The following is a 14,379-nucleotide window of genomic DNA, read 5'->3' on the forward strand; positions in this document are numbered from 1 at the left end:
ACTTTTTATTCTTGATGATTTTTCCGAAAAGCGCATCGTTTATTGTAAAAAAATTCATGAATGTTTTCACAAAAATTTTGCCATTAAGACGCCATTTTGAAACTACTAAAACGAAAAATCGATCTTTAAACCATGGATTCTCAAAGTTTAGACATTTATTCCACCGGTTAGTGAGATTCTAGGTTAATTACAGACTCGAAAAGCTTTGGAAAATGGTTCACAAAAAAAAAATAGGCACGAAAAATCACGTTTTTTTTTGTTTAAACTGCATTTTGGGATAATAAATAAATTTTTTGAGGAATTTCATTGGCACCGTCGGAAATAGGAGATCTTAAGCAATAAAAATATATGTGTCTCAATTTTTTTTAGTGTCGTATAGTCTTAGTTATTGGCCGTTGAAAAGCAGTGTCCCGGTAGTGACGTTTTGGCCGTTTAAGGGGTAAGGAAAGAAGTTTTTATTCGATCGAAAGATTTCTTTCTCCTCTCAAAAAATCTATCCGCGGTATAGACAGTTGAAAAGTTAAAAAAAATTCTGAGCCATAGATTCTGAGGTAAAACTGTACATTTATGGCAATTATGTTAAAAAATTATTTCTTTATAACGCTTTATATTGCAAACGGTTTGTCTTACGTAAAAAGCGCAGGAGGCAGAAAAGTTTTATTTTCTCTCAGCCATGCTAAAAATTATTTTATATATTTTTCTTGTTAATAAACAATTTGATTGTTATTAATAATGAAAAAATAATAAAAACCTATCAAAGATATTCATAATCAGGGGCATTTTTGATTTGATGAAAAAGAGTAATCTCGGGGACATGTTAGTGCATACAGAAGTGTTAGTGGCTATCAAATTTGTAGCTACAGGTGTTTTTCTTTTGGGCAGTGTTGTAGATAGTTTTAATTAAAATTGTTCGACGGCCGCTGCGACGAAATTATTTCGGAATATAAAATGACTGTATATTTTGGAAAAAGTGCTGAAATTTATCGAAATATCGGAAAATTCTTAAGAAATCTTCATATTTTGCACTCCCTCTGAAATCAAATAAATTTCCTGACGATTTGGAAGAGTTTCAATAATTAAAAAAAATCGTTATGACACATGCACGATTTTAGCCCTTTTTGACGCCTATGAGACCGGGCTAAAGCTCCACTTTTTACACCCTAGGGAGTGAAAAGTGACGTTAGGTGTCCCACTCACCGTAAAAACTGTAAGGAAATTTTGGTTGCAGATAAGAGAATTTTGTGATAATTTAAGAAAAATTACTATATATAATTGATGAAAATACCGCAAGTTACCAAAATTTTTAGAAAATTCCAGAAAATAGCCCGAAATTTATAAAAATGTTGAAAATTGAATTTTGAGTAAGTCATGATAAGTTTCCATATTTACCTGTAAAATTAACATAAATGACCGAAAATTTGCATACATTTCTGAAAATATATAAAAATGTTTACAAGTTGAATTTTGGGTAGTTTATGGTAATTTACCATATTTACGAATAAAATTACTATAAATACCGACAATTTTCATAAATTTCTAGACATTTTTAAATATAATTTTGGGAAATTTATGGTAAGTTATTATAATTAACCCTTAACATTACCGTAAATCATGCTTACTTTATTTGAAATCTAATATGGGCTGAATTCATGACAGTAAACATTTTTCGGAGTCTTTGGAGTTAATGATAAGATTACATTTTTTAATAAATGTTATTAAACTGGAAAATTGAACATTTTTAACCCTTATAAATTATTTTGAACTTAAAAGATTAAAAACAAATTTTAAGTCCACGCTATCATTTTCAATCCTCTACAAATTATTGAACTGAACTCTTTTAAGTAGAAATTAAGTTATTTTAGTTTTAATTAGCTGCACATTAGTGATTGTTTACTTTTTTCAGAAAACTTTTAAAAATATTCTCCTTTAAAATGATTTAAATTTATTCTGGAACTTTTAATAAATCCTGAAAAAATATTTTTATATATTTCTCAAAATTTATGTAAATTTTCGGTCATTTATGATAATTTTACATAATACTTTTGGAAAATGAATGGAATCTTTTTAGGTCTTCTCTTAGAAGTAATTTTTAAAAATAAAAAATAATTTTAAATTTTCTTAGAGGTCTTAATGAGAACTGTTCTTCTTTCAAAACCTCTAAAAATGCTTAAAAACCTACAAAATGTGTTATTCTAAAACCTTCAAAAATCTAAATTTTCTTTTAAATTGTACAAAATATTTTCAGTTTTTCATTATCTTTTATTCATTTCATAACTTCTAAATATCTCTTAACCTTACTAAAAATCAGTCTGAGTCAATAATTCTAACTGTAAATTACATACTAAAATGCAACAGTTTCACTTATAATTTTTTGTTTAAATAGGACAACTAAAATTGTAATATTAACATTTTAAATTTAGCTTTAAGAATCTTTAAAGATACAAAGCTTTGTGTTACAAAGAATTCATTTTTAGATTGTATAGTTTTGAATATTTTATTTATGATTGTTGAGTTTCTATAAACAGTCAAAAATTGATTGCCCTTTGATTCCAGATAGTTTTCCTTTAACTTTCGGCTTGACTCTAGAGTATTCTCCCTTGACCTCGAACGTCTTTCATTGGACCTCCTATCCTTGGGTTTTATACGGCACATTGCATCTTCAGAAGCACCTACAACTATTTAATTACGAAATTTTTTTATTTCATACGATTCAACCAATCTTTTGATAAGTTTTCTCTTGAAATGTATTTTTCGAAATAAAAAGTCCTTTTTGATTTTCCGCGAGGTTTTAAGACTATGTGACGAGTGGGTCACATGACCAGATTCCTACACTTTTTTTTGCTTTTTTCATCATGATGAAAATTTAGGACCATAATTACCTTTCTTAGCGCTTCTTATTCATTATACTAACATTTTAACTCGATATGGCGTTTCGTGTGAAAATAAGTTCGGAATTAAAATAAGTGTCGGTAAGGTAGGAATCTAGGCTCGTAGCCCACTTATCACAGGTCCTCAATAAAATTTTTCATTCATTCGAAACCTCTTGCAATGATTAATAAGCTACAACATTTTTTGTTTGAAATTTCAAAAAATTGTTGTTCGAAATCTTCAAAAATCTAAATTTTGTTTTAAATTATACGAAATAATTTCAGCTCTTTCAACATTTTTTATTAATCTCAGAACTTCTAAATAATTTTTAAACTTACTCGAATTTCGTTTAAATCAATAATTGTAACTTGTGAAATTTTGTTTTCAAATCTTTTTAAACATTCTGTTAAAATTAATTGTTAAAAATAAAAAGTTGCTTTCAATTTTCCCAAGAATCTTCAGAAATTTCTTTTCATATCTTAAAACCTTCAAAATTCTTCTTGAAAACTTCAAATTTTATTGCAAAATCTGCAAAAATCGATATTTTGCTTACAAATTTTATCAATATTTTTAAGATTTTAATTAGGATTGAATCTTGTAAAAATTTTGAAATAGTTTTCCTAAACAAATATGAATGAAGTTACCTTTCAGTACGAAATTTTCTTTGCTGTAGTCATCTCTTTTTAATCCATAATTACATGGTGGTTTGAGACTATTTTTTACTCTGCTGTGAATATAAAATCCAAGTATCAATAAATGATCAAGAAACAATCAAATTTATTTCAAATAGTACTATTTTTGGATCAAAATAACCCTCATAGAATCTAAAACATAAAATTTTATTTCGTAGAAATATTTTCATTTTTTTTCCTCATAAGCTGAATTTAATTAATATTGTTAACAAATTTCATCTCTCGAAATAGACAATTAAAGTATATTCGTTCACCCTAATTACATACAATTTTTAAAACTATTTACTTTTCATATTATTTACGGTAAAAATAAAAACTGTTAATCTGACAGACTTGCAAAAAAATGTTTACTTACTTTTTGGCTTAGTAGTTGCCAAACTGGTAGACGAAGGCGGCAACTGAATAGTCTTTTTAATTTTTCTTGTTATGCAAGGATTAACCTGTGGCATCAATGTTTTGTATGATTCATCGTTCGTGAAGAAATCTCCGCTCTGCATCTCAGCTTTAAGAGCTTCATCGTAACTACCTACAAAATTAAACGCGAAATTATTTTCTTACTGAATTGGGATACATTTTTGACTAAAAATTGAAAAATACGTTTGGCGAACATCTGAAACTTGCTTTGGGTTTTGCTAGACAAACACAGGAATCATAACTGAAGGCGAATCGGACTGAAATTTTTATTTTCCAAAATGATGCAATCTTTCCAGACTTGGAATAAATTTTTGATTCTAAAATTTAAAAAATATGAATTTAAAATATCTGAAACTTATTCTGGGTTTTGCTAGGCTAGCATAATAATTATCTCTAATGGCGAATCGCACTCAATTCATTATTTTCCAAATAATGCAATCTTTTCAGATTTGGAATAAATTTTTTGATACAAAATTTAAAAAAATAAGAATTCCGAAAATCTGAAAATTATCCTGGGTTTTTCTAGGCTAGAAAAATAATTATCTCTAATGGCAAATCGCACCCAATTTATTATTTTCCAAAATAGTGCAATCTTTGCAGACTTGGAAACATTTTTGATCCTATAATTTTAAAAATACGAATTTTGAAACTCTGAACCTTAGCTTGGGGTTTTCTAGGCTAGCAAAATAATTATCACTAATGGCATTGGCACTTCATTGATTATTTTCAAAAATATTGCAATCTTTTCAGGTTTGGAATAAATTTTTTAATCTAAATTTAAAAAAATACGAATTTCGAAAATTTGAAACTTATCCTGGGTTTTGCTAAGCTAGCAAAATAATTATCTCTAATGGCGAATCGCACTTAATTTATTATTTTCCAAAATAATGCAATCTTTTCAGACTGGGAAAAATTTTTATTCCTATAATTTTTAAAATACGAATTTTGAAAATCTGAAATTTATTCTGGGTTTTGCTAGACTAGCAAAATAATTATCACTAATGGCATTGGCACTCAATTGGTTATTTTTCAAAATAATGCAATCTTTTTAGACTTGGAATCAATTTTTAAAGCTAAATTTTAAAAAATACGAATTTCTAAAGTCTGAAACGCATCCTGGGGTTTGCTAGGCTAGCAAAATAATTATCTCTAGTTGCGAATTGCACTAAAATTATCATTTGCCAAAATAATGTAATCTTTTCAGACTTGGAATAAATTTTAAATTCTAAATTTAAAAAAATACGAATTTCGAAAATTTTAAATTTAACTTGTGTTTTTCTAGACGAGCAAAATAATCATCTCTAATGGCGAATCGCACTCAATTTATTATTTTCCAAAATAATTCAATCTTTTCAGACTGGGAAAAATTTTTATTTCTATAATTTTAAAAATACGAATTTTGAATATCTGAAACTTATCCTGGGTTTTGCTAGGCTAGCAAAATAATTATCTCTAATGGCGAATTGCATTTAAATTATTATTTTCCAAAATAATGCAATCTTTTCAGACTTGGAATCAATTTTTTAATCTAGATTTTTAAAAATACGAATTTCGAAAATCTGAAACGTATCCAGGGTTTTGCTAGGCTAGCAAAATAATTATCACTAATGGCATTGGCACTAAATTGATTATTTTCCAAAATAAAGCAATCTTTTTAAACTTGGAATCAATTTTTAAAGCTAAATTTTTAAAAATACGAATTTCTAAATTCTGAAACGTATCCTGGATTTTGCTAGGCTAGCAAAACAATTATCTCTAATGGCGAATGGCAATTAATTGATTATTTTCCAAAATAATGCAATCTTTTCAGAGTGGGAAAAATTTTGATTCCTATAATTTTTAAAGTGCGAATTTTAAAAATCTGAAATTTATTCTGGGTTTTGCTAGGCTAACATAATAATTATCACTAATGGCATTGGCACTCAATTGATTATTTTCCAAAATAATGCAATCTTTTCAGACTTGGAATACATTTTTTAATCTAAATTTTTAAAAATACGAATTTCAAAAATCTTAAACTTATCCTGAGTTTTGCTAGGCTAGCCAAATAATCATATATAATGGCGAATTGCACTGAAATTATTATTTTCAAAAATTATGTAATCTTTGCAGATTTGGAATACATTTTTTTATCAAAAATTTAAAAAAATACGAATTTCGAAAATCTGTAACTTATCCTGGGTTTTGCTTGGCTAGCAAAATAATCATCTATAATGGCGAATCGCACTCAATTTATTATTTGCCAAAATAATACAATCTTTCCAGGCTGGGAAAAAATTTTTTTCCTATAATTTTTAAAGCACAAATTTTAAAAATCTGAAATTTATTCTGGGTTTTGCTAGGCTAACATAATAATTATCACTAATGGCATTGGCACTCAATTGATTATTTTCCAAAATAATGCAATCTTTTCAGACTTGGAATACATTTTTTAATCTAAATTTTTAAAAATACGAATTTCAAAAATCTGAAACTTATCCTGAGTTTTGCTAGGCTAGCCAAATAATCATATATAATGGCGAATTGCACTGAAATTATTATTTTCAAAAATTATGTAATCTTTGCAGATTTGGAATAAATTTTTTGATCAAAAATTAAAAAAAATACCAATTTCGAAAATCTGAAACTTATCCTGGGTTTTGCTTGGCTAGCAAAATAATCATCTGTAATGGCGTGTCGCACTCAATTTATTATTTGCCAAAATAATGCAATCTTTCCAGGCTGGGAAAAAATTTTATTCCTATAATTTTTAAAACACAAATTTTGAAAATCTGAAATTTATTCTGGGTTTTTCTAGGCTAGCAAAATAATTATCACTAATGGCATTGGCACTAAGTGGATTATTTTCCGAAATAATGCAATCTTTTTAGACTTGGAATCAATTTTTAAAGCTAAATTAAAAAAATACGAATTTCTAAAATCTGAAACATATCCTGGGGTTTTGCTAGGCTAACAAAATAATTATCTCTAATGGCGAATTGCACTGAAATGATTATTTTCCAAAATAATGCAATCTTTTCAGACATGGAATAAATTTTTTAATCTAAATTTTAAAAAATGTGAATTTCGAAAACCGGACACTTATCCTTGGTTTTGCTAGGGTAGCAAAATAATTATCTCTGGTTGCGAATCGCACTCAATTTATTATTTTCCAAAATAATGCAATCTTTTCAGACTGGAAAAATTCTTGATCCTATCATTTTAAAAATACGAATTTTGAAACTCTGAAACTTATCTTGGGGTTTTCTAGGCTAGCAAAATAATTGTCACTCATGACATTGTCACTCAATTGATTGTTTTCCAAAATAATACAATTTTTTCAGACTTGGAATAAATTTTTAAATCTAAATTTACAAAAATACGAATTTCGAAAATCCGAAAATTATCCTTGATTTTGCCAGGCTAGCGCAATAATTGTCCCTGATAACGAATCGCGAAATAATTTAAAAAAATGCGAATATATTGCAAAATAATGATCCATAATGACAAATTGCACTAAAATTAATCTTTTCGTAAAAAATGCAATCTTTTTGAACTTTTTGCACGGCTGACATAAATACGTTTTTTTTTTCATTTTTGGGCTGAAATTTTCACCTTTTTTCAAAAGATCGTTACATCACAATTCCCCTTGTGATTTGTCACGTTAAAATTTAAACACATATAACTGGACAAAATAATTAAAAATATATGATATAAACACGTACCGTAGCCCTCAGATATTCGGTCATTGGTGTGGACAGTCCACTTTTTATCTGGACATTTTGCCTTCTTGACAGCTCGAGAAGCCTGGTTTTGTTATGGATGGAAAAGTTCCCATGTTTCCCAAATTATCCAGTTGTCTGGTGCCACAGAGGACTGGCCTTCAGAAATCACCACGTGCCATTTGACAGCAAGCTTTTTGGTTGGACACATTTTTGCACAATAAAAAAAGAATTAAAAATCGAATTTCGCGTAGCATCAGTTTCATAAATGAAATCTCAATTGTTATCGATCACTTATTTACACTACATGGCTGCCATGCGACGGCGCATCTTTTGGTTACGCAAACGACACGAATTTGGAAAATGTAGCAAAATTTGAAAACTCTTCAGCTCTTTAACAGAAAGGAGGTCGAAAATCAGGGTTGTCAAAGTTAATTTTCTGATTCGCAAATCAGAAATTCACACATGTCAGGGTAACTTTGCATTGCTGTTTTGCTCAGAATTGGAAAATACTTTCCAAACAACTTTTACAAGTCCTACTGACTGTTCAATTCTTAATAAAGGATTATTATAAAGGTACTCTTTCGTTCTACCGTTTTTTTATTTTACAAAGGTTTGGCTGCCCTGGCTTTAGCAGGAAATTTTTGGCTCATTAAGCAAAATTCGAAGGAGTTTTTCTGAAGTCCGTTTCATATGAAGCTGACCCAGTCGACATTCTGACTGATTTTCTGGTGCGACTATGAAGGTTATATTATAATCATTAAGGTTATGATTTTCATTAAATTAACTAATGATAATGATTAAGGTATTTTTTCATATCGTGGAATTTTAGATTCTCAAAAATGCATGGAATTTTAATAAAATGGAAAATATAAATACATTTATTGGTTATTGAAACAAAACGAACACTTTATAAATATGAATTTATAAAGTAATGGACTTTTTAAATTGAGATGCCAACTTCAGACTTGCTCCTAAAATTGTAATATATTTCATTTGCTCTTTTGGATTCGTTAGTTGGTCGCTATATAGTGTTTGATTTTAATTTTCGTCCTTTGATAATCGAAATTTTAGCCAATATTTTCCAAACAATATTAAGCAGATTCAACAGTTTTGTATAGAATCATTTCTTGGTTGTAAAAAATGTTTCATAATCCACTTTTAAAAATAAATTGCTTATAAGTTGGTATAGTTTAGGAAAATGGTACTAAGATAGTTCAAATATTTTGTTACCTATCCAATGGGATTATAAACAGAAATTATCGCCTTAAAAAATGAGGAAGTCCGTATACAATTTTGTTTATAAATTGTGATGAGTTAGAAAGAATTTTAATTTGAATTACTTTTTGTCATTAAATAGGATTTTCTGCTTATATTAAATTTTGTAATTTGCAAAATGTCAAATCCAAAATAAAATTTTCAAATTTGGAATTTCAAAAAGTTTTTTCAAAACGTTTTTGAAGACTGAAAAATATTAAAAGAACTTTTTGACGATACAAAGTTGAAGGCAACCAAGTTTTAAAAATTGAAAATTCTGAATACTCAACAGTTTCAGAAGTTCGTCAATGAGAAATATTATTTTTATTTCATTTACATACTAAACATTTTTCAATCAGTAATGACAGAAATTTCAAAAGTTGGAAACTTCTTGATTTGAAAAGTTTTGTTCTTAAAAATTTGTCAATGTCTGGAATTTAAACAAAAATTTGCTTGTACATTTTTCTGCTAAAGGGCTCAAGGATATTTTGGCCATTAAATGTATTCGGATTTTGTATAACTGTTTACATTACTTTAAAATTTTATTTTATTTTGGCCTACTCTAAACTATTATTGTTCACTTTAGTTAGCAATACTAGTCAAATTAACAGTGAGTTAAAAATGTTAAATAAAAATGTTTGAAAATGACAAAAGAAGGTATTTATTGGCTTAATACTCTGGCTTTTTTTTATTTCTTCAAGTCTTTTTATTTGGGCATAATTCTCTTCTATTTCTTAGAATTCACTTATAACCTTTTAAACTCTTCAAAAGATTTTTTAATTCGTTTGAACTATTCAGGCTATAACTTGAACTAGATATCATTTAAATTCTGGTAAAGTTTTTCTAATTTTCCTAAAATATGTCGAATAAGCCTTGAATTATTTTCAATTCAATTAACTCTTTTGAATTCTGCAGAATTTACTTCATGTCTTAGAATTCGCTTGTATTTATGCAGGCTATAACTTGCTTCCAGGGTGGAACCGCTAACCGGCAAATAACCAGGAACGTTGTGAGACCGGGAAATATAGTACATTCAATTTTGAGAAAGAATTTTACAAATATTTAGAAACAAACCTCAAAGGTTGATTTAACCTTTTTTGAAATAATCAGAATAATTTTGATTAATTTAACCGTTTCTTAAATAATTATAGTTGAATTTGGATCTTTCTCAATTATGACATCAATCAGTTTACAATGCGTCATTCGAAAATTTTAAAGTATACACTATACATTAAAAGAATTTTATAATGCAGTTTTGAAAAATTAAAAAATAATAATTAGTAACGTTTGAAATCGATAATTTTGTATGAAAAAACTTTTCAGTTTATTAAAATGTGAATATAAATTTTAATTAGTTTTAAAATTGAACACTTCATTAGGGATTAACAAGCGATATTTAAAGACTTTTATTAAATTTAAAATAGGAATATAGTCTGAAATTTGAGCATATAAAATTCCAAAATTTTAAATTAAGAATATAACAATTGCTTATTATTTATAAATTTTTGATTGCTCATGTGAAATCAGTAATAATTAATGAAACATTCTAAGCTAAGCAAAACAAGTAAGTTTTAAACGTTACACGGTAAAAAAAATTGAGCTGTGACAGGGATATTATTCCTTATTATAGCTAAACATTTAGCTGAAAACGAACGAAGGAATTTAGAAAGATCCCTGGATCAGCGAAAATGAATATCCTTGACAATTTTCCATATACCAGGGATATCGTATAGTCAAACAGCGAATAAGTATAGCTATAAAAGGAATATTAAGAATAGGTGTCTGAAGCAATTATCGGAAGAGCGCCGGTGCATTATGGGAGCAGCGAAGTAAAATGGCGATAGTCTAATCGGCAGCAATGACAGTTGAGATTTACTTAGGACAATTAAACGCTTTTTACCACTTAAAATGTGCGCGAATGTTAATATTAAATGGAGTTTATGATGCAGTAATAATAATTTACATTTGTTACAATTGTAGGCAATAACTATATTGAAATATCAAGAAACGCGATAAAAACAACAAACTTGACCTCCAAATGCATTACACGGATTTCAGGGAAATTCCTTTTCGCGATACCAGACGAAAGATTGGCTACAGTAAGTTAATATATTTCTATGACAACTAAATTTTTTTCTAATCTGAAGATAATACAATTATACATAATGTGTCGAAAATAAAAAACTTCGAACTTAGCAATTTTTTCTAAATTACTGATTTACGAGAATAATTCACATAAAGTAACTAAATGTTTAACTCTTCTAACTAAACGTTTTACCTAATCCAAGCGTACACTTTCTTTGAGTTTAATATATTCTTGATTCACTCGTTCGCCTCAAGAATTTTTTTCCGTGTACGATTTTAACTGTACTATTTAAACAAATTTAATATAATAGTTAAATTGTTGAATTTTCATTTATAATATATATTGAACACTTATCATTCCTAGCAAAAATTCGAATAAAGTGAATAGATATTTAGAAGTTCTGACAAGATAAAAAATTAAGTTAATATTTGATATGATTTTTGATAATTTATACGAAGTGTCTACGTATGCCGACCAAATCCAGCTATTCGTGCAGAAATTTCGGTGCAAATAGTCCACGGCCTAATCTAAAAGAAAATATAGATTTTTTTATGTTTCGAACAATAAATTCACATGCTTTTCAAAATTATGAGCCTTGAAAAGAATAAAAAACATATGCTTAAGATTCTTAGGAATATTGAAAATAACTTCTTATTTGAAAAAACCGAATTTAAAGCGAATATTTAAAAATAATTCAAAAATGAATCGAAAATATTTTTAGAAAATATTTTTTTAGTTTTCAAGATTAATAAAAAAACAGAAAGAGTTCGGTTATTTTTAAAGATAATTACAAGTTCTAAAACATCTTTAAAAATAAAAATTTGAAGCTTTCTTATCATTTTAAGGATTTAAAACTATTTAAAATGAACATAATTTGACTTCCAATTTTAGAAGTGTTCAGTTTATTACAAAATCGTAATCATTCAACTTCTAATATAACTATAATTGGCTAGCGGCGACAATCTATTCTTCATTTTAAAAAATATCCCCGCTGCGCGGGTACATTCTCATCGACAGTTGGTTCTCACACTCGAAAATGTATTAACCTCGTGCTACATGCTCAATCTTTGTGCTCAGACTTTTCAATACTAAAGTTGAAAGCCTCGACAAGAGTAATTTGGTGATTGTGAATTATCTTTTGTTAAAGCTCCTTCGGCTTTAACGAACACATTCTCATCACGTAGCTTGTGCTTGAACTCAATTTTCTTCCTAAAATTGTATATCATTCCCATAAATTTATATTATAATAATTCATAACATGCACTTGTATTAAAACTGACGTAGTTTCATTGTCTCGTTAAAAAAATTTGTATTTTTAAACAAAATTTTATTGCGACTTTTGTCGTTTTTCGAGAAACTAAATTTGGTCATTTTCAATGTTTTTTTTATGATAGCCTTGAAGCGGAGCGCTTAAAAAAAATTGAAGGCTAAGATCATGAATAAAGAGGGGGAGATTCTAAGAAACTGGATGGAAGATAGATGCTGGGCTTTGGCAAATGGTATGGTGAAAGGGAACGAAGACGGAGAATACACGTATGTGAGTAAGATGGGTGTATCGGTGATAGATTATGTGATTATGGATATGCAAGGGTGGGAGGAGATAGAGAAATTCGCATGAACGAGAGAGACGATAGAGAAGTATCAGGAGCAGTTGGGCAGCGTAAGCTCTGAGGGGGAGTCTGTGGACGAGATATGGGAGGATTTAAAAGAGAGAGTGAAAGGTTATGTGCAAAAGAAGGTATTTAGAAAGAAGAAGAAAGGAATAGTAAAGCCGTGGTGGGATAGGGAATGTAAAATGATGAAGAGAAAGGTGAAAAAGAAGTACAGGAAGTGGAAGGAAGGAACCGCGAAAAGGGAGGAGTACGTATAAATGAGAAAAGAGTTTACGGCGATGTGTAAGAAGATAGAGAAGAAAAAGAAAAAAGAGCAGGAATAGGAGTTGAAAAGTGTTACGACAGAAGAAGACGTGTGAAAAATAATTAATAGGTTTAGGAAACGTAGGTAGGGTATACGTGAGAAGATAGGGAGCGACGATTGGATGAAATTTTTTAAAGATTCATTTCAGGGATTAGATACATGCAAGAGAGATGAGGGGATTATTAGAACGAATGAGGTAGACGGAGAGGAGCTGAATGGCAAGGCGATTGAGGAGCAGATAAGGAAGTTGAAAAATAGAAGGCAGCAGGGCTGGACGAAGAAGAAAACGAAGCGTGGCTGTTTAGTCTACAAGAGGTGAGGCACAAGCTGAAGAGGGTAGTGAGAAAAGTATGAAGGGGGTGGGATTTCCAAGAGGGTGGAGGGAGGGGTTGATTGTATCACTGTATAAGAAAGGGGATAAGGAAAGGCAGGAAAATTATAGAGGACTTGCGCTAATGAATACTGCGTACAAGATATACGCGATGCTGTTGGCAGATAGGATGCGCAAGGATTTTGGGGGGAAAGGACTATTGCCGAAGACGCAGGCGCGCCTTAGGGAGAGAAGGAGTACTATTGAAAATATTTACGTCTTGCAGCACGAGATGGATAGAGAACTAACAAAAAAGGGTGCCAAAGTGTACGCGTTTTTTGTAGATCTAAAGGGCGCTTTCCCTTCGGTGGATAGGGGGAGGTTTTGGGAGGCAATGGAAGAGAGGGGAGTTAGTAGGGGTCTGATAGAAAGTGTAAGGGATGTATACGAGGAGACGAAAGATAGGTTGAGAGGAGGGGAGAGAATCTCTAAGGGATTCTGGATGGAAGGGGGTTGAAGTGAGGGTGCCTGCTTAGCCCAACGCTTTTTGCAATTTTAATCGTGGATATGAAAAGTCAGCTAACGGTCATGAGTGGTAGGAGGAGTCAGGATGTGGTCAATCGCATATGCAGATGACATAGTGCTGCTAGCAAAGAGCGAAGAGGGTTTAAAGGAGATGATGAAAAGGTTGAGAAGATACTTGGACAAAAATAGGTAAGAGTTAAATGCCAACAAGTCGAAGGTCAGGGTGTTCACAAAAGGAGATGGGAGAGATAGGGGAGGGGAGTGGAGGTGGAAGGGAAAAGCGGTGCAGGAGGTGAAAGAGTTTGCGTACCTAGGCTTCCTATTTCGAAGCATAGCGAGGAAAGAGAGACATGCGTGCGAGGCGAGGTGAGGAGCAGCGAGGAAGGTTAGGTTATAGAAGCGAGCAGATGAGTTACAAGGAGCGGATGGATGGTAATTAGTAACAGATAGCTGTAAGAAAATTCTGTAAAAAATTAAGTGTCATCAAGTCCATTTTTTAAGGCCAGCAGGCCGAAAAATAAACGTTTATCTATCTATCTATCTATCTATCTATCTATCTATCTATCTATCTATCTATCTATCTATCTATCTATCTATCTATCTATCTAT

At 29.9% G+C, this 14,379-nt stretch overlaps 1 long non-coding RNA gene across 1 annotated transcript; it reads right to left on the minus strand.

Moving 5' to 3' along the window:
• Nucleotides 1-2,495: 2,495 nt before the first annotated feature.
• On the minus strand, nucleotides 2,496-8,017 carry LOC117173159. The gene is made up of 4 exons (XR_004467121.1): nucleotides 7,679-8,017; nucleotides 3,916-4,086; nucleotides 3,513-3,595; nucleotides 2,496-2,675 (listed from the first exon to the last, which is right to left on the minus strand). It is a non-coding gene; the product is annotated as an uncharacterized LOC117173159 (long non-coding RNA).
• Between the last annotated feature and the right edge of the window lie 6,362 nt (nucleotides 8,018-14,379).

Source organism: Belonocnema kinseyi, chromosome 1, assembly GCF_010883055.1.
Source record: "Belonocnema kinseyi isolate 2016_QV_RU_SX_M_011 chromosome 1, B_treatae_v1, whole genome shotgun sequence".
Classification (NCBI taxonomy): domain Eukaryota; kingdom Metazoa; phylum Arthropoda; class Insecta; order Hymenoptera; family Cynipidae; genus Belonocnema; species Belonocnema kinseyi.